At 40.6% G+C, this 9047-nt stretch overlaps 1 pseudogene; it reads right to left on the bottom strand.

Annotated features, from left to right (window-relative positions):
• Positions 1 to 356: 356 nt before the first annotated feature.
• LOC119887945 lies at positions 357 to 7563 on the bottom strand (annotated as a pseudogene).
• Between the last annotated feature and the right edge of the window lie 1484 nt (positions 7564 to 9047).

Raw genomic sequence — 9047 nt, 5'->3', positions numbered from 1 at the left:
CCTACACCTACGCGGCTAGCATGGCTAAAACCAAAAAATATCTCTCTACCATACCCTGTCTCATGTGTGGCTGAAAGTATGAAATGCAATACATTATTGGCTTTGCTGCTGACAAACGTGCAACGTTTTAAATCCAGGCATTCAATTATACTTCATTTCATCGACAAGATGACACATAATTCTGTGATAAAATATTTCTGTAAACAAAACAGATTTTCACGTAAAAATATATACCATTGATAATAATTTGAAATGTTAAACTTATATATGCACAGTATATTAGGTTCTTATCCAACAGCAATGGTACCCTATGGGACTAAGCTGATTTTTTTACACTCACAACCGGTTGTGTTGACCTGTCCTCGAGGCTTCGTTCAGAGCGTGGAACTCCAGGAACAGAGTCGGGGTCACGGGGTAGGACAGAGAGCTGAACCTGTTGCACGCTCAATCATCACATTCCAGAAACTCTGGATAACACATATTTCCACAGAGTCAGAAAAAACACAGAGAAGAAAGACAAAATGTCAGTGTGATGTATCCAAACAGGCCATTCTTCTGACTTCTGTCAACTTTACTTAAGGGTCAAATATGTACTTTCCAACTGCCAGTAACTGAACTAATTTTGATCCAATTCTCATCTTGTATTCTTTTACCTTCCACTGCAGGTACCAATGTTTACTAAGAGGTCAATAAAGTTCCATTGATTCCTTGTTTTGTCTCTAAGCTAAGTTTTCCCAAAACCCCATTTTTCCTATATCTCCTGGCTCTTTTAGATTTCATTAAGACTTATGATGTCCACGTCTAGGCGGGGTGATTACATTAACATGGCTAACACTTCACACACATTTAGATCCCCCCAGTACAGTGCTTATATGTGGGCCAAACTAGTCAGAATGGCTGGAGATACCCCTACAATTCATCCATATTTAATTTCATCTTCAGTCTTGACCACATACTGTGAAGAAAGAGGCAGATTATCAAAGACATGATCTGAAGAGAGTCTTCCTCTTGAACATGTTAGACGCTCAAAAGTTTGATTTCATTGTTAAAATTCTTTGTACATCTCAGAAACAGGAAACTTTGTCCAAATCAGCTGCAAAAGATTCTCTATCAATCTCTTTGTGGCAAACAGCGCTGTCTTTAGCACAGTCAAAATATGGATCTATCAAATCCAAGTTAATCCTAATGAGTTTTTATTTCACTGCACCATCCCTTATGTGTCGAGCAGATTGGGTCTCTTAAATCTGGTCTTGCTGTGCTTGAGGTGATGCACCTGTTTAGAAAGTCATAGATTGTGGACTTTCGAAGTACTGTAAGTAACAACAAGAGCTATTTTTCACATGTGTCCATCTTAAATATGCTTAAGGAGGAAGCCATCAAATCACATCTCATCATTGACCGATCACATATTTACACGGTGTGATAAAAAATTCCTTCTAGGTTTTAAAAAACGTTGGTTTTGACACAAGACGTCAGTCACAGTAAATTAATTGCAACAGACTTCTTGAGCCTTGTTCAGACTGGAACCAGATGGGGCCTGGGTTGGGGTGGTGTAATGATTGACTACTGAAGCCCCATTCCTACTAGACCATTGTAGCATGCTTTAGCCATGCCCTGATGTGCTGTGCTGTGATCCATTTTATCTCACTGCACTCATCCAGCAGGGGGATAACCAGCATCATTTACTGTATGGAAGGGCTAGTCCATGATGCCTTTCACCCTCAGCCAAGTTGTGTCATCGCTTAACCGATTGGCTCAACATGTGCTAATGCAGGCGACTACAGAAAGAAAAAAGTGACTAAGTTATGCCCAGCTTCTATGTTCCTGTCCTTTACCAGTCACAGGGTCTGTAGGCAATTTATACAAACATTTGAAAAATGCCAACACAGTTTACTTATGTGACACTAGGTTCCATCCAAAATCCTAAAAAGTAGTAATAAATGCAAATAAGGCAAGTTTCCATCCACTTTTTTATGTGAATATTATAATAATAATAATAATCCTTATTTGTAGAGCACTTTTCAAAAACAAGTTACAAGTGCTTTAACAAGTGTAAAGAATAATACAAAAAAGATAAGAGCATGAAAATTTAATATAAAATTAGTAAAATACAATAAAATAAAAGGGATAAAATAAAGTCAATAAGATCGGGAAAAGCTCTCCTATAAAAGTATGTTTTAAGAAGGGACTTAAAAGAGTTCACCGACTCAGCCGACCTGATTTCCTGGGGCAGGCTGTTCCAGAGCCTCGGGGCCCTGACAGCAACGCTCTGTCCCCTTTAGTTTTCAGTCGAGACTCTGGAACAGACAACAGACCTCTGCCCGAGGATCTCAAGGTACGTGCTGGTGTGTATGGAACTAAAAGGCAGAATATAACAAGGCGAGAGGCCATGAAGAGCTTTAAAAGTGATCAATAGAATTTTAAAGTCAATTCTAAAACATACTGGGAGCCAGTGTAATGAAGCTAAAATAGGAGTAATGTGGTCATATTTCTTTGTTCTGGTTAAAAGCCTGGCAGCTGAGTTCTGGACAGTCTGGAGTCGATCAATAGATTTTTGGGTTAAACAGGTGAAAAGGCTGTTGCAATAATCCAGGCGTGATGAGATGAAGGCGGTAAAATGGTCTCGGTGTCCTTAAAAGTTAACTAGATCGAATTTTAGCTATATTTCTAAGTTCATAAAAACATGATTGAACAAGCTTTGTGGTGTGCTGCTCGAAATTTAAATTACTATCAAACCAAACACCAAGGTTCTTTGCCACAGGCTTAATGTGATTTACTAGGGAACCAGCAGATGGAAGTATTTGATTTGCCATCTGCTGAGACCGATGACCAGGATTTCTGTTTTGTCTGAGTCAGCTGGAGGAAATTATTTGACATCCATTTTTTAACTTCACAAAGGCAGTTGTTAAGTGAACTCAGCATTCCAGGGTCTGTGGATGACGGGCAAGTATATTGTGTGTCATCAGCATAAATATGAAAAGAAATGCCATGTTTATGGATAATATGTCCAAGGGGAAGCAGATACAAGGAAAACAAAATGGGTCCTAAGACCGACCCCTGAGGCACACCATATTTAACTGGACAGAATGAAGAGACATACTTGTTTACAGACACGCAAAACTTCCTATTTGACAGGTAGGATGAAAACCATTCTAGAGCAGTACCAGAGATCCCCACCCAGTGCCATCAGTATAGAATATTAGTCACATTGAGATAAACAGTTAGTAGTGCTAACTCACCAGCCAGGTGCCTTTAAACCATTCAGTGTAATATCATGTTATGTCTGAATGTGCATTGTTTTTTGTGTTGAAGTCAAATATAACCGCTAAAGTATCTCAGTTTGATTGGCATGTATTTGCGTGAGCCATGGGATGGTCTCAAGTATGATCCAGCAAGTGTAGATACTTGCACAGTTGAAGCTGTATTGTCGTGTTTTTCCGCTGCTGTCACATAAATGTTAACATATGCAAACCTCTCAAAGTATTTATTGTGAAGCAGCTCCAAGTGGTGCAGTATTATTGTCACCAAGGTTAGCAACTGACAGCTAACACCGTGTTCAAAAAATATATTGAAATATGTTGACTGTTGTATGGAAAAAGTGCAGTTATCTATTGTATGTATGTTATGTATATTCTAGTCACCAATGCGAGCGATGGGTACTCCTGATTGCAGAACCTGCACTGTGCTGTCTACAGCAGCCTGGACCGACGGAAAAGAGCAAACGGCTGACACCACGGCCTCTGGGATGCCGTATAGGCGCAATGTAGTCTTAGTGATGATCCCCAGGGTGCCCTCTGACCCCACAAACAGGTTTGTCAGGTTATAGCCTGCTGAGGTTTTCCTAAAGATTGATAAAAGATAGAAAAGAAAGGCAATAGCATTTAAGCGCCAGAGGGCAATACGGCATATTTGAGGGTGCAAACAGATATTGTGTACCTGGGACGTCGGCCCTTCCCCGCCGTGTGTATGATGGTCCCATCAGCCAGCACCACCTCCAGGTTTAAGGTGTTTTCTCTCATAGTTCATAACGCACTGCATTGGTGCCAGACGCACTGGTGGCAGCCATACCACACACAGAAGCATCGGCCCAGGATCTGAGACGATTAAAGCACATCATTAGCATTTATTATTATTTAAAAGTTATTTTTTAAAAGTGATACACAGACAGACATGTCAATCTACTATAATTCTGTCACACCCACATTTGTGTGATCTTGCAGCCAGTGCTTGACCTAAAATTCAGTTTTAGTTGTTTTTTTTATTGTTTAATTTTCACTTAGGTTTTTTATATAAACTTGAAAATCACTTTGGAGGTTAAGATACCTTATACAAATCCCACCTGCTGGATGTATTAAGTTAAACTACTTTAATGTCAGCTAAAAGGGTTAAAAAAAACATTTTAAAGAGGTCATACTATGCTTTTTGACTTTTCCCACTCCTTTATTGAGTTATATACCTATTTTGTGCATGTAATAGGTTTGTGAAAAGTGAAAAAGCCCAAAGTCCATCCAAAGGGAGTTCCCATCTCCCACAGAAAACTTGCTCTGAACTGCCTGAAAACAGCTCGTTTGTAGTTCAGCCCTTTCCTTTGTTCTCTGTGACAACAGCAAAATGCGCATCATAATGCTCGCCAAGCAGCTAGTCCGACATGGGTAGAAAACTGTGAGATTGAGCTACTGGAAAATACAGTGAAAACTAAGAAACTGACCAACAGGAAAACCATAAGCCGGTGTCTCGCAGGTAGGAGTTGAGGGCCTTCCGAGTCACACAGGCTCACCGTCACGTCAAAGTCCTCCTGGTGGAGATCCAGAACTGGTCCATGTTCCTCAGACTGAAGCACACCACCACCCTAAGGGAAAGGAGAAGGAAGAGAGAATACCCAAATATTGTTATTTTGTAGTTTCATGCTCGTAGTGGTTTTATACACCATATATTACATTTCCCAGTGTAAATTCCAATGTTGTACAGCAATTGCAATTTTGCCACTTAATGTCATTCATCTTTGTCATTGAATTGTCAGTACATTTTCGCTTAAAGTGGCTATCAGCTCACTGTTTATCCGTTTACCTGTTATCTGCTGTAACTTCACTATTTGGTTCACTTTCACTGGGCCATAGTGTTTTCAGCTGCAACAGCCAGCCGTTTTCAATGAAAAGGCCACATGGTGAAAAAAAACATGGTGGAGAATTTAGCAGCTAAAAAGCCAGATATATAAGAGAGTGAATGTTGTACTTACATTTGGCAGGTGGTCGGACACACAACTTCAAATGAATGATAATGTCGCCTGATAACTGCTGGATGCATATAAAACTCACCAGCCACTTTTAGGTACACCTGTTTAATAGCTAATCAGCCAATTCACATGGCAGCAATTCAATTGCTACTTCCAGCAGGATAATGCACCATGTCAAATCATCTCAATCTGGTTTCTTGAACATGACAATGAGTTCACTGAACTCCAATGGCAACAACTGTAATGTTTCCGGTCTGTCCACCGTAAAACGAAACTTATGTCGCCTCGGCAACAGCACACAATGGCATCTGATCAGAAAGCACCCGGTGTTCTGCCAGCGGACCACAGACAAGGTAACAGAACAGCAACTTTAGCATTAAACTGAAATCCTGATGATTGTTGAATTGAAGGCTAGCCAAAGTAAGCCCTCAGTAAGTCCTCAGTTGAAAATGTACACGTGCGTTTGTTGTTCTCCTTTTTGCGCCGCGAGTTGTAACCTCACAGTCATGAGTTAACTGGGTGTTGGGAGCTGCACCTTTTAACTCACCTGCTGCCCGCCGCCGAGCACAAATACTTCTTAAACGACACATCGATGAATCGTTGAAAATCTATAGAAGCTACAATACTAAAATCCTCGTAGCTGCAGCCCTACATAAAACTGTCTTACTGCTCCTATTTCTCTCACCTTCACTGCGCCGACCCCTCCCTAGGCCAGTTCCAGTGCCAAAGGGGATGATGGGAAGGTGGTGGTTGTGGCAGACTTTAGCCAGGGCGCTGACTCCTCACACAACGAGGAAAAGCACCACATCGGGGGACGACTGAGAAAGCAGCAATACGACTCACACTCACTCGTCTTCATAGTTCTCCACTAAATAGCACTTTGTTATCACCCCTTGCTGAATTCAGCAGGAAATATTTCTGTACATTTACAAGGAAATCATTGATCTCCAGGCAACCAACACTACTGGTGCCGTCATGGAGGTCCATATTGGGAGAGTCTATGTAAAAACAACCTCTGTTACAAGCAGACTAAGAGGAGAGATGGGCTGCCAGTACACTCTGATGGTCTAATTAGCTTCAGGAACCCTCCCCCGAAACCTTTCCGACATCAGTCCAGGACTGTGCTGTGTCTGACCATTTTTGCAACTTTCCGAAGCAGACAACCCAGCATTCAACATTCACACCCACTTTACACCGTGATTGGCCAGCTGTGCAGAGGTGACAATTTGAAGTACTGTGTGCATACATCCTGCAGCTCTCTGTCTTTCAACCACTGGTATCATTTCCTTTTTGTTTACTGTCACACAACTTGTTACGGTGTTATCTTGGGATAAATTTAAGTTTTTAGAATGTTGCATAGTACTGAAAACCAGTGTGGTCTGTGAGAGAGACTGACCTGTGTACAGACTCATCTTTGCCGTGCTGCTCTCTGACAGCTTCACCCAATGAGACGCCGTCCTCACCACATATAGACCTGAATGCAGAGAGCACGCTGTCCAGAGCAGCACTCTGTGCAGAAACACAAACATAAATGATTACACACAGTGAAGGCAAGTGAGTCACCACAAGAGAGTGGGAGGAAAGACTTTGATAGTGATGCTTTTGTAAAAATGTGTCAAACTCTATTCTTCAAAGTGTCAATTAATTGTGTCCCTGCTTATCAACAAAAGCACCTGGCTGGGCCAACAATGACAATCAAGAGCCACTGAAACACGCGGCAAGTTGGTGTTCAGTTCCTGGCCAATGCAGCTTTTAAAAAGCTTATCAGACACAGATGTTATGTAAGGCAAGACAAGTAATTTGTATGGCACATTCAACAACAAGGCAATTCAAAGTGTTTTACATAAAATATAAAAAGCAACATTAAGGAAATAAAAAGCTATTTAGATCCAACTACAACAGGTTTAAATAGAAAACAAAAAATAAAACAGAGTAAAAAAGTAAAGTGCAGTGTAAGATATTAATGAAAACCTCAACTATGATTTAATAAAAGGAAGCTGCAAAAAGAGTCTTCAGTCTTGATTTAAAAGAAGAGTTCAGCAGACCTGCAGTTTTCTGGGAGTCCAGATACATTGACAGAGAGCAGACCTGTCCCAGACGACCTGAGAGGTCCGGATGGTTCATAGTGTAATACAAGATCAGGAATGTATTTTGGCCCTAAATCTTTTAGCTTTATAAACCAAAAGCAGTATTTGAAATCAGTTTTTGACTGACAGAAAGCCACTGTAAAGGCCTCATAACTGGAGTGATTGACCCACTTTTTGGGTCTCAGTGAGGACTCGAGCAGCAGCGTTTTGAATCAGCTGCAGATGTCTGACGGTCAGGTCCATGACTACACCAAGATTCTGGCTTGGTTTGTGGTTTTCAACATTGCTGACTGAAGCTGAAACTGACTTTTAATTGTCTCCTTGGCTCCAAAAAACAAAAACAACTAACAAACTATCTATTATGTTAATTGAAGAAAATTCTGGCACATCTATTCGTTAAATGTAAGTCGCGGATAAAAGCATCTGCCAAATGAGTAAATGTTAATGTATTCAATAATTACTGAGCTTGTATGGGATCGTAGTTCCCTGGTGATATGGTTATGTACATCTGTGTGTCATCTGCATAATTATGGTAACATATTTTGTTGTTTTCATAATCTGAGCCGGTGGAAGCATTTAGATGTTAAACAGAAGAGGCCCCAGAATAGAGCCTTGGGGAAATCCATATGTCATTTTATGAGCTCAGACGTGTGATTAACTATAGACACAAAGTAGACTCTGTCTGTTAAGTAGGATTCAAACCACTTTTGTACTGTGCCAGACAGTCCCACGCAGTTTTCCAGTCACTAATGTGCTATGTTCGACTGTGTTGAATGCACTAAGATCCAATAATGAGACTGAAATTCTGAGACTGTCTGTTTAAATGGATGTCACTGAAGACCTTAACAAGGGCCATCTCAGTGCTGTGGTGTGTTGGAAATCCTGACTGGAAGACATCAAAACAATTGTTTAGCACGACAAAGTGTTAAGCTGTTAAAAAACAAATTACTAAAAAATGATTATTTACTCATATGTCATAATGAACCTGGAGATTTGTTTTTCGCCACCAGCGTCCAGCTTTTCAACTCTCTTTTTTCTACTCTTACCAGCGTGACTCCATGGAAACTTTTCTTACCAGAGTCCACCTTCCCTTTCGTGAGTTCAATGGCATCAAACATTTGTCATTTTAGAATTGAAATGATATACAGGCTCATTGACTGAGACCCAAGAGAGGGTGGGTGTGGAAGAGAAAGCCTGAATAAATATCCCACTGGTCTTTTCAGTGATATACTGTTTTGTGAAATACGCCTGTACACATTTGGTGCACTGAGATAGCGCTCTCAAAAGAAAACGCAAGAATGATCACCACAATCCATGGAAACGTCACACCTTGGAGATGATAAAGTCCGAGTGTGCCCCTTATTGTGTGTGTGGGACCTTTACATGCTGACTAGCCCATAATTATCAAGAACACAACAACACAGTTCTTTAGTCCCTCTGTCCTGGGAGTTGTTAAATGTTAAAGTTAGGACTGAAGTTAGGAGGGGTAGACGCTATAAGAACAGCTGCCCTGTATCTTGGTCTAACAAAGTGTTTTGAAACATGAAATTAAGATTGTGCTTGATGATAAAATCATTGATTAAAATGATTTTGAGACAGGCTGCAAAATTCAAGAAATTGAGGCTAAATTTTGCAGAATCTATTGGGCTCCTGATTCTTAACACATTCACCATACTTTTTCTATTACCTATCAAGACAGGAACTGAGAAGGCTACTGGCACACTGGG

Source organism: Micropterus salmoides, unplaced genomic scaffold (assembly GCF_014851395.1).
Source record: "Micropterus salmoides isolate LMB-PRFRI ecotype aquatic unplaced genomic scaffold, ASM1485139v1 Ms_hic_scaffold_4550, whole genome shotgun sequence".
Taxonomy (NCBI): Eukaryota; Metazoa; Chordata; class Actinopteri; order Centrarchiformes; family Centrarchidae; genus Micropterus; species Micropterus salmoides.
The sequence above is the reverse complement of the archived record's forward strand: the minus strand, read 5'-3'. Positions and strand labels throughout refer to the sequence as shown.